Source organism: Macrobrachium nipponense, chromosome 30 (assembly GCF_015104395.2).
Source record: "Macrobrachium nipponense isolate FS-2020 chromosome 30, ASM1510439v2, whole genome shotgun sequence".
NCBI classification, from domain to species: Eukaryota; Metazoa; Arthropoda; class Malacostraca; order Decapoda; family Palaemonidae; genus Macrobrachium; species Macrobrachium nipponense.
The window spans coordinates 62162951-62186900 of record NC_087218.1 but is presented as its reverse complement, the minus strand read 5'-3'; positions in this window follow the sequence as shown (position 1 = coordinate 62186900).

Genomic DNA, 23950 nt, shown 5'->3' with positions numbered 1-23950 from the left:
ATGCAAATATTTCATCTAGTTGTGGGAGAAATTTGGAATCCTTTGGAAGCGGTGCCACAGGACTATTCAGCAACTCGTTGCGAGCAAACCTTATTTCTGTGCCTGGATATTTCTCAGCCACATGCCCTGGTTGATCTGCAATCAACCGCCTTCCAATTAATTTCTGGACCCGTTCGAGTCCCTGTCATCCTGAAGGTGTATATTGCTTACTCAAGTAATTTAGTGTAAATATACTTCAGTTAAACTAAATCTCTTGAGTTTTATATAATTTTTCCATCCGCTGTTATCTGTTTGGTATGTTTCTGTTCTCTAGCAAGGGCTTTTAGGAGTGTCAGTAAGTCACTTCCAAAGGTTTTCAGACACCGAGAACAAAAAAATATAATTGGAATAATAATATATATATATATATATATATATATATATATATATATCTATGTATACGTATAACTTTTTTCACATTTACTATGGCATATTTATATTTGCAAACATTGAGCCACAAATGTATCATATCCAATTTCACTCTACTTCTTTAACCTTGAATTTCACGGAAAGGGTGAATTGGTATTAATAAATGATTTTATATATATATATATATCTATATATATATATATATATATTTATATATATATATATATATATATATATATATATATATAGATATATATATATATATATATATATCTATATATATATATATATATATATATTTTGTTTTGTGTGCGTGCGTGTGTGTAATTCATAAACAAGATAGAGAGATATTCTCATTTTTTAAAAGTACACTTCGTGCAAACATTTTTCCTAAAGGCGAATCCGGTTGTAAGTTAAATTACTTTTATACAATATTTTTTTTGTAAAGGTAGCTTTTGTGATATGTAAGTTACATATTGTCTTCTCATATTTGCAAGAAAATTTTAAAAATTATATATATGCTTCTCTGAGTTAATGGAAATGTTTTACCATATACTTAAGTTGTCATGGATAAGAATGCAGCCTAATAATGATGACTGGTTCAGAGGGCGAAATGGCCTTCTAATCTTGGTGGCCACCGTCGAATCACCCAACCACCCACCAAAAACACACACACACACACACACACACACACACACACACACACACACACACACACATATATATATATATATATATATATATATATATATATATATATATATATATATATATGTAGTATGTATGTATTCGGCAGAGACAGAGATCGATAATATTGATTATACACCCACAAACGATGTGTTTACTTATAAATTCGTAAGTTTCAAACAATGGAATATAGGTGAGCCATTTGACGCATGGTTTGAGCAATTCTATCATTAAATTTGGCTTATAAATCATTAACACCTTATAAACGATAGCCATGCAAAATGTCAGTATAAAGAATTAGCTTGGAAATTTGGGAGGATGATGAACGTACATTTCTATTCTCTTTCAGTAAAGAGAAAATATGTATCACAAACATTAATACACTAGATCTGAAACTAAGAGACAAGTGAACAGTAATGAATTACTTTAGGGAGAAACAATACTAAAACACACCATGTGACGTGAGGAGAACGCGAGTCGGGAAGTGTCAAATGTCCAAGCGGTTTGTGAGCGCGTTTTTTGTTTGTGTACTTCTTTTGAGGATATTCGAGAATTCTTTTGGCCTTACCATCGTGGATAGTGTTAACTTATCGATAAGAAGAGTGTTTAGTATGTGTGGATATACGTCGAATTAAGATATACATGTAACATGACAGTGTTCTTTACCATAAAGAGAATCTGCAGTCATTGTAAGGTGAGAGTGATTTTCCATTAACCATTTAATTGCCTGGTAGTAGGTCTATGCTCACGAGTAATAATGATTTGCTGTCGTTATTGTTCCGATATTCTGTATAATGTTTCCGGACAAATATGCGAATTTTGTATTTTTCAAACTAGACTACGTAGGTATAGGCCTGTGTGTTTATGACGGTCCAGTGACGATGAGATACTAGTAAACGTTTGCAAATGGGAAAGCGAATCAACTGTAAAGTCAGCTTCCTGCTGTTCGAACCAAATGGGAACTGTGTAAGTGTAGGCAGGCCTTGGCATTACTCTACTTTCGTTTCAAAGACTTCTTTACTAAAACTTGAAATTGTTTAAATAGTTTTTTTATGGAGAAAAGTGCAGGAGAGTTGTGCATGTTATTTCCGCTGGTCGCCGTCTGCTTCAAAGGACGTACTTTAACAAGGATGCACCCTAACCTAACCTATCCTAGGGCGTCTTACCCTCACTTGGCCGGCCTAGCCTACCCTCCTCCCAACTTAGTGTCGTGCATAGCTATACGACGTGTATGCATCTATTCCTGCAGTATTTGCAACAATCAGAGAAGGATAAGGATATTGCTGGGTGAATTTTTAGCATTTTGCTACTGGCCTTGACAGTTAGCATATGGCATGAAGCCTTCTTAGATTCATTTTGTCAAGTTCATAGTACTCATCATCTCTACCCGTTACTCTCGTTATGCTGAAATGATTGGATCACCTCTGCTATTATTGTCATCGGTCATTAACGTCTTGACTTGTTTTCCAAATTCGGAATTAGGTGCCCCATGCCCTCTGTATTAGGCGTGTGTTATTACAATTTTGGGCTTGATTTCCCATGTTTTTGGGGATGCACAGCCACTCAGCCTTGTACTTAGTACTTAGCTTTTGTTTTGAGATTGTGTTTTATCATTTTTATTTTCGATTATTCATTTATTTGTATGTAGTAGTTTAACTAGAACTTGTGAATAAGTCTCGGGAGTTATAGGATTTGCCTGAAGGTGTTGCTTTTAAGTGAGAAGTGACTAAAGAAGTTAGACAGCTGGATAGTAAGAGACCAAAGGAAACAAATAAAAGATGAAAGGTGGTAAGCATTAGAGCTGGGGACTGGCGTGGACAGAATAGAGCACTTACTATACTCTGTTTTTTTTTGTTTTTTTTTTGTTTTTTTTCCATCTGTTCATCCACCTGCAGTGTGTGCGTATGGTAACACTGCATCCCGGGCTTTAGATAGTTACATTCAGCTTACATTAAGCAATAATAATAATATCCTATTTCGAATATTAACGGTGTAATTCGCATACAGTAATTTATTAAAACACTTTTCAGTTACAAATGTACACCCAAATATCCTTTTATTTGCCTAGAACTTACACATAGTATAACTATGTAAAGCCTGGGACGTAGTTTTACCATACTAAAACACCACAGGCGGGTGGACAGATGGAAAAAAACCGAGTATAGTTAGCACTTTCTAATAAAAAAAAAAAGATAGATCCTTTTAGAACAACATTGGAATTGTTTGCAACAATATCAACAAAGGTGTTGTGATTTAAGAAGCAAAATATTAGTTGACGGTTATCTGTGGCAGTGAAACATTATCTACAGCAAGCCAAAGTAACTTCTTACTTAGCGTCGGGAACCAAAGCGCCATGGGGGGAGGCGGAGGACGGTGGGGGAAGTGGATGTGGATATCAAGCTTGCTGTATTACAAATTAGTACCGTCTTTAGTGGCATTAGTTTGTGCTCCTATGAGAAAATTGCATGACGCTTTTAAGATTTTCACACATTTGAAGCCACAATTGTCTTTTAGTATTGAATTCACCATGCCTTGGGAATAACATCCACCCAGGGAGAATTTGCGTTAGTGCCTGTAAGGATTCGAACCTGGGTCTTTGCAGAGGCATCAACAATAAGAAATCCACCATCAATGAGCTTCATTCGCCAAAGGTTACCTTCCTATCTCTCCCAAAATGAAATTACGTGCTGCCAGTCATGAGTCCCATCAATTGTATACTATTTTCGTGATAAAACTACATAAACCTATTTGTTAACCCTGCTAAAAAAACTGACACTCACAAACCTAATTAAAACTAACCTTCCAGTGGCGGCAATGATGGCAGCTGCAGTAAAACGAGTTTTATTATTGTTATTATTCATGCTATGTGTATATGTGTATATGTTAATGAAAAGAATCGAAAGTCTATGGATATGTATATGTACCTGTATATACATAAATGCGCATACATATATGCATGTATATGTGTATATACGTATGTATATATATATATATATATATATATATAATATATATATTATATATATATATATCATACAGAATCACAGACATTCGATTCCTACCATTAACATATACACATGGCACGAATAATAATAATAATAATAATAATAATAATAATAATAATAATAATAATAATAATAATAATAATAATAATAATAATAATAATAATAATAATAATAATAATAATGACACTTTCGTTTTGCTACAGCTGCCATCATTGCCTCCACTTCGAGGAATTATTGTAATTTCTCTGGGCTGTGTAGTAAGTTCTATTCCCAGCAGGGCAAGACTCAAAAAAAAAAAAAAGTTAACCATTTCGTCTCCGTGTGTTGAATTTGACCCGTTTGCCATGGTAAGCTCTTCTATACATGTATCATCAAACCATGGCTGGTCATTTGTCCTGAATTTAATGCATTTTCTGGGGACACACCTTACTAAAATAGCCATCAACATATGATTTAACTTCTTGGGATCTGGATCTGATATATCATCTGAAATATGAGGTGCCTGATATGCTTCAATAATGCGATCACAAGTGGCTCTGGATTTCAGACAGGCCGTTTTTCCAGTGGTGAAATTAGGAATACATTGATTGACAGATATGTCCATCTCAATGGCACATTGATTAGAAGTGCCAATATACGCACAGACCTTGGACTTCACAGTATTTGGTACATCTGTGAATATGAGGTCTAATATCTTGCCAGAAATATGTGTGGGTTCCCCAATAAGTTGTGTAAAATCGGAGGATACACAGGACTCAAAAGCAGACCGGCCATGTTGATCTGTTGAATTTGAATTAAGCCACTCTCTGTGCTTTGCATTGCAGTCTCCACAAATAACGAATGAAGCTTTTGAATCCTGTACTGAGCCATACTAATCCTCTCCAAGAGACAGATATTTTGATCATTGTAAACAGCAAATATGTATAGTACTTTGTAGAACTTACTGAACATCTTTCATGGCAACTACACTCCAATATTCTTAATAAATGGTGTTTGTGTTGGTACATCGTAGTTTACCAGTATTGTAAGGCTGTTATACATAACGTATATTAAGTGACAGGTGTTATGGTACTGTCAGATGATCAATGGGAGACTACTTCTCCGACGAGTCACAGTTTATTGGTGGCTCCCTTTATTAGTATACTCATCCTTGTATATATCCTGCTTTATTTTCTCCTTTCGTTTTTTCTTGCATTTGGTATGGCGGAAGATGCCTTGGAGGTTATGGAGATTCTGGATTAATCCATATGAATGCCTACTTACGGCTTTGGTCGTTTTCTAGATGATGGAAATAGCATAGCTGGTTGGTAACGCAGTCATAAGTATACATGACTGGTAATGTCCACGAATGTTGATGATTTGTTTGTTTGGCTGTGAAGTGGATTGCATTTTGGGTTCATGAATGAAAGAATAAGGGCCGCGATAATCAGCCTGTGCTGAGAATGACACATGTCGTTTCGGAAGCCTGTGATGTGTTATTCGGGGCAAGATACAAAGGAGAAACTTGAGAAGATTATCTTTTTAATGAATCGAATGATTATCTGTGATTATTAATTGAGGTAATGATGCGTAAGGTAGATTTAATAAGATTGTTATGAAGGCTTATTGGTAAGGCAATGTAATACACATATAAAAGAAGTGAATTAAATTAATTGTTAATAAATAGATACTGATTAGTGTTTATGCAACGTTAATGCTCGTATGATATTAAATGGATTTGCATTATCAAATAGTTAGCGTCAATAAAGCTGCAGAACTTCATGTAGTGTATTTTAAACAAGGAAAGGTTACTTTGTTCACCGGATGATTTGCAGCTCTTGACACTTTCTCGTCGCTCCTCCATTCATTAAATAAATGACTTCCTCGGAGTCGGCTGCAGATCGTGTAGCTCACTCTCATCTTGCATTGATGTGTGTTGTAGGAAATGGTGGTGACCGTCCCTTCGGCACTTCATTCCCTGCAACCTCTTTCATTCCTTTTATTATACATCCTTTCATACTCTTTCTTCCCTCACACTTTCCACATCTTCTAACAAGTGTTTCATAATGCAACTGCGAGGTTTTCCTCCTGTTACACCTTTCAAATCTTCTTATTGTCAGTTCCCGTTTAAGCGTTGAATGACCTCATAGGGCCTAGCGCTTGGTCTTAAGCCTGATTTCTATATTCTATGTATCTATCTATCTTTCCCATTCATGGGCCATATATGCACTGTTATTATTATTATTATTATTATTATTATCATTATTATTATTATTATTATTTTTATATATGTATAAAATATTGAAGGGATTCTTAGAAAATCAACTAGGTGAGGTCATTCTTGTAGGTAAGCCCCACTAATCTTCCTTTATTGAGTTAGAGACAGCCTAATAACCCTGTAGTCTCCATTTATTTATTGAAATTTACAGGTGAGGGATGCTTCACTTCTCCTCATTTAATCATGTTGGTTATGGTATCAGCGCCCCCATTTATGGCTGCTGGACCGACTCGGATGTTGCATCTATACTCTGTTTTTTTTTCATCTGTCCATCCGCCGGTGGTGTTTTTGTATGGTATCACTGCGGCCCGGGCTTTAGATAGTTACATTCAGCTTACATTCAACGATTATAATAATATCCTATTTCGAATATTAACGGTGTAATTCGCATACAGTAAATGATTAAAACACTTTTCAGTTGCAAATGTACACCCAGATATCCTTTTTATTTACCTAAAACTTACAAATAGCGTAACTATCTAAAGCCCGGGACGCAGTGTTACCATACAAAAACACCACAGGCGGATGGACAGATGAAAAAAAACAGAGTATAGTTGTTTTAAGCTTAATGGAGACCATTTAACCAGTGTACCCGAATCCTGGGTTTTAGTATACCTTTCACAGTCTGTTGTTGAGCTCTCTTGCTCATGAGAGCACTCGGACCTGCTTTTATTTATCTCTGATGCATTTTATATAATAGGTGTTATTTATTTTTTTATTACTTGTATTGAAAGAGAGAATGGTGCAGATAGTATTCCCTGTTCATCTCTTATTTATTGATTAAAATCTCGTTGAGGGCATCATGTTCTGAGAAGGTTCTCTGTACAAGTTCATGCTCTATCAGTTTGTTCCGTAAGAATGTATGCTCAGCATGAATAAAGGTAGAAATGATAATATAGACATTTCCTGAGTCCCTCCACGAGTGAATTAGATATAGTAACCTCTTGCTAATCCCTCCGGAGAAGTCGGTGTATATTACATTTTTTTTCTACGTCATTATTGCTTTGACTACTAACAAGATGCTTTTCACAATGTAACTTCAGCCTTCAGCTCCACAACTCTGGTACGATTAGGATTGCTGCCTCACTGAATAGTTAATAACACTCTAGGAAATACAACAACAATCCCCCCCCCCCCCCCCCCCCCCCCCCCCCCCCCCCCCCCCCCCCCCCCCCCCCACCCCCCCCCCCCCCCCCCCCCCCCCCCCCCCCCCCCGCCCCCATAACAATCCCAACCTCACAAGACATGCAGCTCCACAAATAATTCATTATTATTATTATTATTATTATTATTATTATTATTATTATATTATTATTATTATTGCAGCTGAGCCAGCAATCACTTTTAATAAAACATATTATTATTATTATTATTATTATTATTATTATTATTATTATTATTATTATTATTATTATTATATATTTATTCATCTCGTGATACGCTTTTTTTAAACTGTGACATGGAGAGGGGCTTTAAAATGGATATTTCATTGGTGACTGATTATTAATTCATATGTAAATGAAATTGTCAAGGCAAGGTTTGTAGTACAATGTGAGATTTACGTTAATTATAAATTTGCAATGCAGAACTGAGATTTTGGATTTTGATATTTACTAGACTGAGACACAATATGATTATATTCAATGTTCACAGATACAGCGTAATTCAGCGTGCGTTTGCTCATGTTTTAAACATCTTACTTGTAACGACTATCGTTTTCTTATATAGTCTTGGTTCATTATCTTTTCCTTTTCATTTCGGAATATTCACTGATCATTTATGAACAGGGGAATCATTTGAAATGTGTATTGAAATTACGAACCAGAAAGATTATATGCTGTGAAGACCAACCACCCATCCTTGCTGAGCAAGACTGAATGGGTATAAAAGTAATTAAATATGACCAGGGGTCTTTAGCTAAGATGACAGCTCCTCTCCGCATGACAGGGTAATCAAATGATGCCACAGAAATGAGTATTGTGTTGATAACAGACCTGATTGAAATCACTATAATTGAGGAAGTGCCAGGTGAAGTAACTGAGTATGGTTTGAAAACAAAGATCAATCATGATGGATGAGATAAGTACCAGAGGTTCAATGATCAATCTTTGATCGTCATTTTGAGAGGAATTAATGCCCTCGTATGCTTGTTTAGTACGAAGAATTTCTACAATAAAATCGTAGTGGATTTTTCTTGTTTGTTATCCCCCTGGTGACAGTAGGGGAGACATCACACAGCCACCCTCTTCCTGGAAACCTATCCCGGGCGGGGTAGTTAAGGAATTGGGATGGTAGGAGAGACAGCAGTTCTGGGTTCCAGCGCGCGTAGCGCACACCAACAAGCTCGTTTAGAATTATGGGAATCAGGGTTGTTTATGGTTGTTTATGGTTCCACACTGTTCTCTGTACACGTTGCAACAGTAATAACAATAAATGCTTTCAGTCCACAGGATTCACAGTTGTTCACTATCTCCAAAATCTATATAAGTTTAAATATATAAACAAATATATATATATATATATATATATATATATATATATATATATATAATTACACAAACATATATATATATATATATATATATATATATATATATATAATATACCCATATACATACATTATACATTTATAAAGACAGTAAATAACCAGAAGAAATTAAAACACTAGAGTGCAAGATCTTTTGCCTTAACTCAGGCATTTTTAAGCAAACTAAATACAGGTGAACAAAAGATGACAAGGGGTCCATGGTTTTACAAGCAACCAAGAATGAATGGGCGTCTAACCATTTCCTTGCATGCAAATGTCATTACATTAGATGTAGCGCCTCAGGTGAGGAACAGAGGTTTAGGATTAACTCAGGTAATGGATAAACCAAGGAGAAGCAAAGAACATTAAAAGGTCTTATAGAGATACCTTAGTTTCTCATTAAATGTCCTTCAAACATCATACAGAATGGGGTCAAAATTGCTAGACCTGGGCTTAAATCGATGTCAATAAATGACTGTAACTTAAGAGGGGTTGAAATTTCAAGCTCTGACCCTCCTAAGGGGTGTCAAGTATAGGCCTACCGTTCCAAGCCTGAATCGAATTCCCGAATTCCGCTGGAAATATAGGGTAGTGGTGTTGTTAAGGTCATAACTGGAAGAAGGTCATACCTGAAGATTTTCGTTGTTACGTAATGCACACACACACACACACAAACATTTTTAAATGTATGAATATTTCATCTTGTCGAGGTATCTTTGTGGATGTTCTTATATATATCTTATCTCTTATATATATATTAATATATCTTATATATAAATATATCTATATATATATATATATATAAATATATATATATATATATATCTAGATATATATAATATAAGATATTTCTACTATATATGTTATGTTTCATCTTATAGAGATATCTTTTAGGATGTGATATTTATACTAGTGGATTTGATGCTGGTTACTTAACCCAGTTCAGTTCTGGCTTCCGCCAAACTTGGTTGAGTTCTCAGCTGCTCATACCCTCGCATTCAGTTCCTTCGTGCCACGGTTCGTAAATAAGTATAATGGTTTTTTTTTTTTTTTTTTTTTTTTACATATCAATGTTCTGGTATTTCTCATCAAAAACAGGTAATAAAAATAATAAATTATTATTTTAGTAATTGTGATAATGCATTATAACTGACAATTAGTATTATTACTGATACGATTATTAATATTCATGTGTAATCACTGATATCTTTCCCGATTTGAGTTGCAAATTTTATAATTTCATTTTTTAGTTGATTTATTACATGCAACCAACTGGAAGACGCTGAAGTATTTCTTTACTAATGATTTAGTTCTCATTCAGTTCAGTGTAATTGTTTTATGTTATAAAATTCGCTTTATAAATCATTTAATTTTTTTTTTTTTTTTTTTGCTTGGAGAGCACACACCACTTTGGATGCCCTGTTCAATATCCTCGCTCGTTGCCGATCAGGCTTAGTTTCATATATATATTTTTTTCTGTTATGTGGACCCCGTGTTTAGTGATCCATATCACATCTGAGGTTGATGTGGTTACATTCGAAAGTACTGTACAGCGGAATTTCTTCAATACACTCTAATAAGCTCATTTTTCTTCCTGTACCGTAGCGCCTCAGCGGCGTGGTTGGTATGGTATTAGCGTCCCACCTCGGTGGTCGCGCTTTCGATTCTCGGCCATTCCATTGAGGAGTGAGAGATGTGTATTTCTGGTGATAGAAGTTCACTCTCGACGTGGTTCGGAAGTCACGTAAAGCCGTTGGTCCCGTTGCTGACTAACCACTGGTTGAATGCAACGTAAAAGCACCATACAAACAAACAAATCTTCCTGTACCTTTCTGTTGATTATGTGTTTTCTATGACTATTTATTCATAGTTATTCCCGGCTGTGATTCTTTCATGCTCTTTTCTTGGTCAATTTATCTATTGCATGCTCACCTCTTAACCATACCCCTCCCCGCAAACTGGTCTCGGCTTTAGGCGCTGATGATGATAATGGCGTTGCGTGAATGATTCAAAAAAGGAATTTTTTGCCCAAAATAAAATAATACTGGACTCAGGAAGTTGGATAAATCTCTATTACGCTGTCATACAGATCCTTCGCAGTTGATTAACAAGAGAACAATTAAGGAATTTCGTTACTTAAAAGAGTCCATTACGTGGAGAAAAAAAAAAAAACTTGGAAAAGGTGATGAGATGGAATTATGTTTTACGTAAAGGATTACCATGCCAGCATATGAACCCTATGATAATTGTCTACGGCCAAACTAAAATGGAATCTAAACAAGAAGCAAACAAGAGAGTAAGTACATTGTCTGCAGGAAAACGCTGCCTCTCTGCGGGTGGCAGGGTGGGGTCGCGGACTGTTGAGATTATTTGGTGTGTGGGGGAAGCAGCCATTTTGCCCGAAGGCGTGGGGAACGGGGGGGGGGATAAGGGCAGGGGTAATGGGCAAATGTTGGGAGGAGAGTCTATGTAGGCGGAGTTACAAAAGCGTTAAAATTATGCAAATAACGACAATAATGGAGACCTTGTTTTATGGCTGGCGTTTAAGAGCTGGAATATTTTTGAGTAATACCCCTCCCTTTTTCGGGACCAGAGACCAACAGCGGCTTAGGTGGCGTTCTTTGCGATGAATTACGCCAATCTGATTTACTTCTCGTTCGCAGGAAATTTGCCATTTGTCTTATTTGTCTCGTCAACTGTTGATTAACTTGACGCTACTTACAAAATTTAGAAATCTGTCACGGATTTTGCAAACAAAGGAAACATATTTTGTCAATATTCAATGGAGTGATTTTATAACTCGTTAGAAATAGAAAGAATCAGAAAATCTGAACCAGCAGGGAGTACATTAGCTGAATTAATTTTAAGGGACTTTTAGACTTCAAATTTCTCTCTCTCTCTCTCTCTCTCTCTCTCTCTCTCTCTGAGTCTCTCTCAGATCTCTCCTCCTCCTTCCATTGGTCTCCCTCCTCTCATTCTCTCTCTCCTCTCAGGAAAGCTCTCCGTAGTATTATTCATATAGGAAATATATACTTAATAAGGAGCTTTTAATTCAGCCAATTTCAGATCAACTGGTTCGATGACCATTTTATCCGTACTTTCTTTCCCTCACCTTGCGTGGCTTTCGGTTAAAGGAAGTGAAATTAGTTTTTCTTGACGTCTATTTCTCATTTTTCAGTATGTGATTGTAAGACTGGAGGAAGGTGTCGGGTGTCATAGGTGATAGGAAAGTCCCTATATAAGATTAAAGGGCAGAGTGCACAAGGCAGTGGTCAGACCAGCAATGACTAAAGACCAGCACCACTAAAGAAAACAGAGGGCAGAAAGTTGGACGTAACCGAGATGAGGATGCTTAAGTGGATGAGTGGAGTAACCAAAAAGAACAGGGTTAGAAATGAACATATTATGGGTATACAGTAAAGGTAACTGAAGCATTAAAGAAAGAGCAAGAGGCAAGGTTAAGATGATATGGCCACCTGATGAGAAGAGAAGAACAACACATGGCAAGAGAAGTGATGGACGTGGAGGTGGATGGAACACGAAGGAGAGGAAGACCTAAGACCAGGTGGAGAGATTGCAATTGAGATGATATGAGGGAGAAGGGAGTACGGGAGGAAATGACACAGGGCAGAGGTAGATGGAAGAGACTCATTAAAAACGGCGACCCCGAATAGTGATAAAGCTGGGAAGAAGAAGAAGAAGTATGTGCTTGTAAGAGACATTCGACCTTGCAAGTGACTGGATGCTCAGCTGATACCAATCAGAGAAGACGGGAGTAGTAGTTGGAGTTAAGATTTCGCGTTGCTGCGTCTTTTGTTCAGAATGACTGAAATACTACCAGTAATTTTGCCTTCATGTGAATTTTACGTTTGGCACCTTGCCGGGACTTAGCTCGTAATTCATGCAAACGGTTGATCCTAGTTTGTGCTTCTTCCCAGCTGATCGAGTCTGTTCACCTGAATGTTGTTACTGGTGTTTCTGTTGAATAAATTTATGAGATATGAACATTTGAAAATAACTCACCCGTACCAACTAAGATATTAAGATTCAGGAGGCTGTGCCGGCATCAGTAACAGAGTCATTTTTGCCGAGATGTATTAAGTCGATTGCCCCATGAAGAGTTATGTGCAAGAGCTTGGCGTGTAGCATCATTTTTTGGTGTTGATTTTTTTCCTTTGTCTTGCAAAAAAAAAAAAAAATGCCCCTTCATGCAATTCATTCAGGTCCCGCTGAGAATAAATTCGTAGGGAAAAAAGGAATTACTTTCCCTAAGACCAACTAGAGCAATTAAAGATGAAATACACTAGTACCAAGTTTGCCTGCTTAATATTGGAAAACTTGATCACACTCGAGGCATTGTTAAGCTCAGTCGAATAGTTCCCAGAACCTGCTCTCTCTCTCTCTCTCTCTCTCTCTCTCTCTCTCTCTCTCTCTCTCTCTCTCTCTCTCTCTCTGTGTGTGTGTGTGTGGACTAGTTATCAGCAAGGTTCATCATTGCATGCAGATGTATTATATCCAATGTATGCATAACCATGAAGACCTTGACTGACCTCGTGCACCCACTGGGTGGCTACGCAATCGTATTGAACAGTTCTTTCCCACGGAATAAGACCTTGACGTTGGCCCTTTAAAAGGAAAGACATCTGTGAAATAGTATGAAGAGACGCCGTTGGGTGAAAGTATCTCCGGTACAGCATCATGTGCGTGGAATAGGAATGTACCTAATGGCTGAGTCGTGTATCCGAGTAGGTAGATGGGGAGGCGGAGATACGTAGATACAACCAACGGAGTCGGGACGATGACAGTAACACATTTCACACTTTGTGAAAGGAACGAAAAGTGGACCTTACATGAGAAGCATTATTCATTCGCTTCATTGCATTCCTCTGCCTCTTCCTTCTTCCTCTTCCTTTTATCTCCATCGCCCATCGCAATAGGAGGATCAGTTGAGCTATTCCCCTCCCCCCTCCCCCTCCCCCTCCCCCTTCCCCTTCCTCCCCAATCCTCTCCCTTTTTTTTCTCTCTTGATGTGTACCTGAAGACCTTGTAGTAGAGACTATTCATTACACAGCCCTTCGACTGCAGTGATTAATTGTTATTCAAGTGTTGATATGATAATTTATGAACCTTCATTCATGAGATGTTAATTGTAAGATAATTAATTATACGTTGATGCTTGGTGTGTCCTCGTGGTGGTCATTCGCCTGTGTTGCCGAGCAGAAGGATTTTGGGAGGAAGAGGAATTACACCATCGGCGTGTCTGCTAAAAATAAAAAAAAAATAATAATAATAAATCCCATGCGAACAGAGTAATTGTTGAGTTCTCGTTCGTAGTTCCAGTTTGGTGATGAGTCTCTCTCTCTCTCTCTCTCTCTCTCTCTCTCTCTCTCTCTCTCTAAACGACATTATGGAGTTCAGTTCCGTATCTCTCTCTCTCTCTCTCTCTCTCTCTCTCACACACACACAACACACAATCAATTATTTAGCTCCCTTTTTTCAAGGTAAAAGATGACGTAAACTACACCATCAACAAGAATCTTGAACTTAGTAAGGTAAAATTGACTACAAGTTTCAAGGCGAAACTTAACCTTTAACCTATCGAGGGTAAGATACTTGAATGTGGCTTTCTGTTAAGGCAACCACGTCTCATATCTTATGCAAATTTATTCTTGAATTAAAAATCTTGTTCTTTTATGCTTTATTCGGAATGTATCATGATTTATGACCATAAGCCAGTCTTGCAGTATTGTTCACCTGCTTCATTTATCATCATTTTAAGACATGAGATTTGATACCGATCTCTCAGAAATGCACGATAAGTAAATTTGGCCGGTAAATGTCTAGCTATCAGGAGTTGCTTCGAATTCATATGTCCATTTGCGTAGCGTTTAGCACTTTCAGAAGTTCAGTTGTGGTCTTCTTTTCGTACTTCTGTTTTTAATTTTGCTTTAAAGAATGTGATTATTTCTTAGTTGTTGGTGCAATTCTGACACTTTCAATGTGTTTTTCCATAATGTGTGTATGTTTTGTGACTTTAGTCAACAATTTTTCCTAATTCTTCATGAAATTTGAACGTTCCGTGTTGTATTATCCAAAATAATTGTAAATTACTTCAAATGAAGTTACTATCAATCATTTTGGTATTCTTACCAGACCAATTCACTTCTGCCATATTCTAATTATTTCTGCAGGGTAATTAAAGAGAACCACTTTTTTCCCTTCGATTTTCATCCATTGTTCCCGTCAGTATGGGGTTACTTTTTTTCTCTTTTCTTCCATCCATGCATGGACTACAGTAAATAGGCTGTGTCTTCGGTGTTCCAAAAGAAAACAAATTTAGAGACCTTCAAACTAGTTAGTGTTAGATCGAATTTCTGGGACTGGCTGGCACCCTGTTCCATAAACATTCTCGAGCCTTGAACCGTTGTTTGATATGTGAATCACTGCTGTTTCTAGAGCATTTGTAAGCCATGTTTAACCTGATATTTCCAAGACCGTTGATGCTTAGCTTAAGGAGACAAAGAACAGTAGATGAAAGTGCTAAGTTGTGGGAAAAGGAAATGAGTCATTACTTGAGTGTCGAACGGTTGATGGTTGCAGATGATGCAGTTCTGAATGGTGATAATGAAGAGAGACTTTAGAGAGAAGTGGGAGAGATCGAAAGTTTATTAGACGAGAAAGTTGAAAGTAGATATGAGGAACTATAAGGTTATGATTTGTAATTGACTCCAGGAACTTGGGACATGGAATGTTAATATGTACGTTTCATGAATGGAAGCGCTTTATTCTTAAAGGTATATTTGGGAACAAATGTAGCGCAGAGTAGGTGAAGGATGGAAAGTAGCAGGATGTATGCTAGAAATTGAGTAGAGGCTTGGAGAGCATGGAGGCCAAGGGGACTATATAAGTTACGGAAAGGCACAAATAGCCTCATAGAACATAGTTCAAAACTTTTTGATTCAGCGGCAGAATGGGTAGGGAAATTGAAAACATCTAAATGGGTTACAGGGGGTAGTGTCTCTCTTGACAATTTACATAAATTGATCCATTTTTCGATGCTCTTGCACGATGTACCGGATGCAATAGTGGATAGTTTTGATGAAAAGATTGACCGTACGTCCCACTGTAGATAGTACATTTTTTAATGGGACAGGCCCGAGAAATAGGGTGCAGAGAGACACAGAATTTTCTCTTCCCCGTTTGTATGCAAAAGTTGAATATAACAAAAGATCGACCGATCAAAGGCAACAGCAGTTGCACTGTTTCAATTGTGATAAACCAGGGCACCCAAAGAAAATGTGTAGAGCTAAATATTGTGGAATGCGTAAGCGTGCGGATCACTATTGGCAATCTTGTCCGTCTCAGATACGGAAGGGTGTGAGGCCTACACCTCAAAGTTCTGGGAGATATAATGTGAGGACTTCCCAGGCAGGTCATTCCAGAGGGCAAAGGGATCGGCGAAATTTTTGGAATTCCGATCAACAAAAAGGGTACAGGTGATTAGTACGTGCCATTGTGGTCTCGTGGGGTACGCCCCAGAGCCTAGGCCTATAGTTTACTCAACAGTGGAGGACGTTGATATCCCAGTATTTATAGATACTGGCGCTAGCGTGAACTTGATGGATCACAATTTGTATCAATCTGTGTTCTCCCATTACCCTTTGAAACCCTCAACGGAGACGGTGTGTGATGTGCAAGCCCAGAGATTAAATACCCTGAGTTGTGTTCAAATACAGTTTACTCTCGGTGACAGAGTATTAATAGAACCATTTTTGGTAATGAAAGGGATTGCGTAGGGTAACAAACTTTTGCTGGGTCATCCTGCATGTAGGAGACACAAGATTTCGATCCATGTGGGTGTTAATGGGATAACAGTCGGAATACCTGGTGTTTTACTTCCTTATGAGGACGTGATTAGAACTGAGGGTATGGAGATTATTGAGAAAGGGGGTGTGTTTGGTGATGCTAATGGTGATGATACTGGGGTTATGGGGAATGGTAATATTAAAACCCACACTGGTGATATGGAAAATAATTGCGAGGATGCTATGCGGCATATTGGAGTTTACGGTGATAACAATTTTGGTGATGATATTATGGGTGGTGATACTGATACTAATTTTGATTTTATTTCTGATACTAACAATGGGGTGGATGTAATAAGAACTAAGGGTGGTGATGTTTATGGGGTTGTGGAAAGGGGAGGTACTAACCACAAATATAAAGGTGTTTTATCGGAGGATATTGTGTTAATGCCCGGTTCAAAGACTATGGTAAAAGTCAAATTGAGGGAATGTGTGTGTTATTGAAAATAGCGAGAGGCTTATAGGGGTTATTAGCATGGCATCGGTGAACAGTGTATCCAAGAATGGGATTACATGGTTAGAATTCTTAAACTGTAATGATACAGTTAGGAAATACCAAAGGAATACATGTATATTGGATCTCCAAGATTGGAGTAGAGTTAGTGGTTCAGTGGCAGAAATGCAATCAAGGAAACCAATATTTAGAGAACATTTAGCTAATGTGGATTATAGTGAGCATGTTGAAGAGGTAAGCAAGCTCTTCGCAGAATTTGGGGGTATGGTAGCCTTACAAGGTGATAAATTGGGGTTGACTAATGTGTTAGAGCATAAGGTAAATTTGGAGAGTGGCACAAAACCTATTTATATTCCTGCATACTGCATACCTTTCAAAATCAGAGAACAGGTAGAGAAAGAGGTCAGTAGATGGGAGGAAAAAGGATCATTAGACCTAGTGTGTCTCCTTAAAACTTTTCCTTGTTAGCGGTGCCTAAGAAGGACGGTTCTGTCCGTGTATGCGTTGATTTTAGACGTTTAAATGAAAAGACAATCACTGACCGCTACCCAGTCGAGTGCATACCAGATCTTTTTGTTGAAATCGGGGGACATAATATTTATAGCTCAATTGATTTGGCGGAGGGTTTCTTACAGGTCCCTCTTAGTGAAAGTAGCAAGGAATATACGGCTTTTTCAGTGCTCAAGGGACACTATGAATTTACACGAATGCCGTTCGGTTTATCGGGCAGTCCGATGACTTTTACCAGGTTGGTAAATATAGTTTTGCACGGGTTAATGGGTAAAAATGTTTTCATGTATATGGATGATATATTAGTTGCAACAGACACGATCGCACAACACCTGGAAGTGCTTACAGAAGTACTTATAGGAGGCTTAGATTAACGGGGTTGAAAATTAAGCTAGCTAAGTGTTCGTTCTTGAAAAAGGAAATCACATATCTAGGCCATGTATCTAAGGAAAGGGTTAGAGTAAATGATAATAAAGTTAAAGCAATGGTGAATTTTTGCTCCCCGAGATCAAAGAGATTAAGTCATTCCTGGGTATCGCCGGTTTCTTCAGGAGGTTTGTGAAAGGGTTTTCTAACATAGCAGCTCCCCTAACAGATGTATGCGGGAAGACGTTCAATTTCAATGGAAGGAGCCCCAGTCAGAGAGTTTTCAAAAGCTTAAGGATGCGTTAATGAATCCCCCTGTTTTGAAGTTTCCAGATTTTAGCAAACCTTTCACATTAGTGACCGATGCCAGCCAGGAGGGTATATAGGTGCTTGCCTTATGCAAAAGTTTGATGGGAAATTCCATCCCATAGCCTTTTATAGCAGGAAGTTCAGGACAAAGGGCAGCAGTGAGAGATCAATGGCTACCATAGATAAAGAAGCCTTTGCAATAGTGTCGAGCTTGGTTCATTTTAAAATGTTACTAATGGGGAATAAAGTAGAAGTCCTTACAGACCTCAAGCCATTATTAGATCTTTTTAATAACCCCGATTTGTCACCTAAAAGAGCTCGATGGTTTCTAACTATCAGAGATTTTGATGCAAAGCTCAAATTTATAGATGGCAAATTTAATGTAGTTGCAGATGCCCTTAGTAGAAGTTTTCATGACACGGAAGGATTCCAAGTTGCGCAAGTCACTAGCGAGTCTATACAATGGGATATGGGTTTCATAGAGCAAAGGCAAGACGAAAACGATATTCTAGCAGACGCAAAAGCATTTCTTAGAGGGGAATTATTCAGGAAACGTTATAATTTGCCTTTTTCGGGTTTGGAGTTAGAAGGTAATCTATTGGTTAGGAAAATTAGATATAAATTGAGAACCAGTGAAAGTAAAGGAGATATGACACAGATTGTAATTACGAAAGTCCTAATTCCAGTGGTTTTGGATATAGGACATTGCAGGTTCGGTAGTCCACACTTGGGGATAGAAAAACCGTATAATGAGGTTCGTGCTAAATACATTTGGAAAAACTTGGGGAAAGATGTGGAAAATTTTGTGAGAAACTGTACAGTGTGCAACGCATGCAAACCTGCAAGGATAACTTCATGCAAATTAGGAATACATATGGATATTCTGGGAAATTTTTGTGAGTCTAGATATGCGAATAAGTACTTGTTAGTGATAATAGATGAACTTACAAGGATAGTAGAAATTTTCCCACTTAAGCATAAAACGGCTGAAGAAGTAGCTGTAGCATTTTTCAATGGTGTCATTTGCAGATACGGCTCACCCGAGGTTCTATTGACCGACAATGGCAGAGAATTTGTGAACAAAACTTAGGAATGTTTAGCGGAAGTCATGGGGATGCAGAAAGTAACAATTATTCCATACAGACCTGAAGCTAATGGGTTGTGTGAACGAGCGAACAGGAAAGTGTTCGAGGCTCTCAGGAAGACTGTAGGTGGTAATGATAAGAATTGGGACAGATATATTTATGTTGTTAGACATAGTATGAACACTATGGTTAGTGATTCCATTAAAATGTCTCCATTTGAAGCTTTGTTTGGTTGCCCAGCACGAGGCACATTTGATTTGCTAACTATACCTCATCATGGGTAGGATACAATCGAGTCGTTGGTATCCACAGCGAGAGAGAGACATGCTTGTTTCAGCCGTAACCTTGAAGCCGCGACCAGAGAGATGGTAGAGAAAAGTATTAGCAAAATATCTGATCCTAAGATCAATGTCGGAGACAAAGTATTTTTAAAAATCAACGTGAGGAACGAGCTGAACTACAAATTAGGCCCGAAATTTGAAGGACCTTTTAGAGTCATTGAGGAAAAAATTGGAAATAGATTTGTTGTCTTAGAGGAAAAAATAAGTCGGTCGAAATTAACACATATCTCGAAATTAAAAAGAATTGGTTGTGGTGATTAATATCTTGTCGCGCAATTGCATTTTTTGTTGTTGTTGTCTGGTTTTTGTAATATGGTGGTGAAATGTTTTTAAAATTTTTTTCTCTTTCATTTTTTTAACTGTTTTTTTTTTCTTATTATGCGCAAACTGCGGCGTTTTGGCGTAAGATTCAGAGGTTAATATTTTACGTGGAAAGTTGTTTGGAAATATGGCGAATTTCTGTTTTAGCTGAGGAACGTGATGATAAACATGTGATAATTCCTGTGTGTATGGGGTTTTGGAGCTGAATTTCTGTGGTTTTTTGGATGGTTGTTTTTTTTTTGTGGCTATAATCTTTAGTGGTGAGTTTTTTTTTTTCTTTTCGTGGTTATGATTTTTGGTGGTGATCTGTGGTTTTACAAGCAAAAGAGGGGGGGGGGGGGTATTGGGGCTCCTTTTGGTGTTGCGGCTATTGGGGGGGGGGGGGTGTGACACTACTGCATTGTGGTTTTATGGAGGTGGTGTATTTTTATATTCACCAGTGGTTATTTTTGGCAGTATATAATTGTTGAATTGTGGTTTACTGTGGTTTATATCCCGAATAGGTGGTAATTTGGTTTTTATACTTTGGGTAGTATCATGGGGGAGTTATGTTTTTTAAGGAAAATTTTTTTGGGCGCCTTTGGTGATATCCTGGAGATAATTTTGTGAAATGCGTTTATATAGTGTTAGTATAGAATTTTTGGGGTTATTTGGAGAATAATGGTTTCTGAGGTTGCAAGTCTGACCAGACAAATCTGTAGTGTGGTCCGAGCACGTGAAGTATTCACAGGTGGATTTTTGCAGATAATGCTGTGATGAGTCTGGTTGCTGATTTTTTTCCTTTTGGAGTTGATTACTCGGAGATTTGCACTATTTTCGGAGATGTTGATTATGGCATTCCACAGAGATGTATGTAAGGGGGTTGTTTCCAGTCGTTTCTGGTCAATGAGATTGTTGCGTTAGCAAATTCCGTAATGATACATACAGTGTTTATTGGGGAAAACGTTGGATTATATATATGTTTTTTCCTCTCTTGTGTATGGTTTGTAATGGGGAAAGTTCACTTGTTATTGTTGCTATTATTTTTTTTTTCTTTTCCTACGAGAAATGTCGTAATTGGGGTTAAGCTTTACATAGCATTTCTATTTTGGACAGGAGATATAATTTATCGGGGTATGTGAGTTAGATAGAAGGGGTGTTCGGCATTATGTTTCGTGGACGTTAATTATATAAACAGTAAAAGGGTTTTGCTGTTAGACATTATGGGTTCTTTTTTGATAGTGTGTTTGTCAGATATGGGATTACTTGTGAGGATTCAGTGGTAAAGATTATATTTTGTTTAGTGAGGAATTTTTAATATTTGACTAGGAGATTGAGTATATTAATTAATGACAGATTTGTGTTGTAAAGCAAGACTTTAGTTGTTCTATGACTATGTAGACTTTTTAAATACGGACACACGATGACTTTAGAGAACTTCCAACTTCATGTGATGGTGACGATGGAAACGACTTCGTTCTACAATACCAGAGGTCGAGTCGAGTCTACACACAAGTGGGGATGCTATGGATTGCCTTTGCAGCGGATGGGATGTCGTCGGTATATCGTCTCAGGATATGTTCTGGAATAAATCAGGAGTCTACAATCTTCTACGAGGCGGGTGCGAGTCACACTTGCATGGAAGTCACGGGATATTTCCTTGACAACGGGGTCGTGACCACGTTTCCTTCAGTAGTTTTGATAGGGGTAATATATATACATACATGTATACATTATATATATAAAAACACGTATATAAACATATACGTATACACATAAATATATCCATATACGTATACATATCTGTGTACCTATCAATCAATCAGTTAGTCTATCTATCTATCTTTTATATGAATTTAAACATATTTACATTGATTCAACGAAAGACTTCTACTTTAGTAAGAAGAAGCCTTTCAAAGTAATACCAGGATGGAATGATGAGGTGAAACAGTTTGATGCCTCCGCCCTAGAGAAGTTTCTTATTTGGAGAGATACGGGTAGACCTCGAAGTGGTTCTGTTTTGAGGACATGAAAACTTCTAGGCCTTTGTTTAGGAGTGTTTTTGAAAAATGTCAAGAGAATGAAAGTGATCATATGGGGAAGATGATGTTGCAGAATTTAACTGAAAAGGGGTATACAGAATTCTGGAATGGAGTGGAGCAAGCTCAAAATCATAATAAAATATATCCACAAAGGATAGATAATAACGGTGAAAAATCAGATGAATTTTGTGAATTTTTCCCCTCTAAATACAGATCAATATTAGCTAAACAACAAAACGGAATTCATAAGAAATTCCAAAGAGTATAAAGGTTCAAATATTATAGAGATTCAGTATACGTGACAAAGGCATCTATTAATAACCTTAATCCTGGTACGGGATACGATAACATTTATTCGAATCACCTAAAATTAGGGCATGATGTTATTGTTTAGTTTTGGCATTCATTGTTACATTCCGGTGAGTATATTGAGAGGTGTAATCGTTCGTATTGTTAAAGACAAGTTTGGAGACAAATCGAGCTCAGACATTTACCGACCTGTGATGTCTTCTTTGGTATGATTGAAATTACTTGAGTATTGTACTTTACATAGAATAAAACCGCTAATATATCAGCGAAAGACAGTATGGTTTTGGAGTCGGCCATTCTACTAGTTCTGCCCACTACAATAGTCATTCGGATGTTTATGCTTCTTTTATGAATATTAGCAAACCATTCGATTCAGTTAATTATGATAGTCTCATGAGAAAATGACTAGATTATTGGGTTCCGGCTGTTTATGTAAGTTTTGTTCATTTTTTGGTACAGTAATCAAGTGGTTAATGCGAAATACAGGTCTAGTGTCTCAAATGAATTGGAAAAAAAAAGGAGTACGCCAGGGAGGAATTTTATCAAGTCTCTCTCTTTTTTTTTTAAATATATATTGATACGTTCCTAAGGAATATTTCTGAAATGAAGGTTGGTTGCCGATTGGGTATTTCAAGTTCAAATATCATTACATATGCTGATGATGTGTTGCTGACCGCCTCAGCAATTGGTCTTGTTAGGAAGCTTTTAATATAGAATTGAATTTTAATCCAGTAAAGAGGAAGTGCCTGGTTTTTAATATTAACTTGAAAGAAAGTGAAAATGTTGAGCCTTCTAAAATAGGTATTGATGATTATTGAGTTTGTAAAATCGTTTATGTACTGTGGTATGTTGTGATGTGCAATTTGAATTATGAAGACAACCAAATTCGAACAAGAAGTAAATTTTATGCTGAGTTCAATTTGATGTTATCGAGGAGAATTTGTTTGCGGATAAAGAGGTGAAGAAGTTTCTGTTAAAACAGTTCTGTCTGTAGATGTAATATGCGTATGAAATGTGGTTAGGTTGTCATATTCTAGGAACTTGCACAAAGTTTTTGATGTTGACTACCATAAGGCAGTCAAAAAGATTTTAAACTTTTATATCACGAGACAACCATTATGCTGGTCAAGAGACAAACATTAACTTTCCAACATTTTATAAACCAGTCTAAGATATTGTCAGCCTTACGGCTGTTAAGCAACCAGTGTGATTTTATTCAAAAGGTTGTATGCTTTCCACATATCAGTTTTTCAAAAGAAGTCTACCAACTTTTAAAAACATGTGACATCTAATCGCTGTTATATAATGATAAAGATGCTATTTTAGCCAGAGTTTGTTTTGTTCAAAATAATGAGAAGCAGATGAGGGATTTTTATCATGTGTGTACTTAGTTTATTTATAGTAATGTTTTGTAATATTTCATAGTTTGCGTCTGACCTTGTATCTAAATATTATCTGAGATATGAAATTTAGAAGACCTGAACT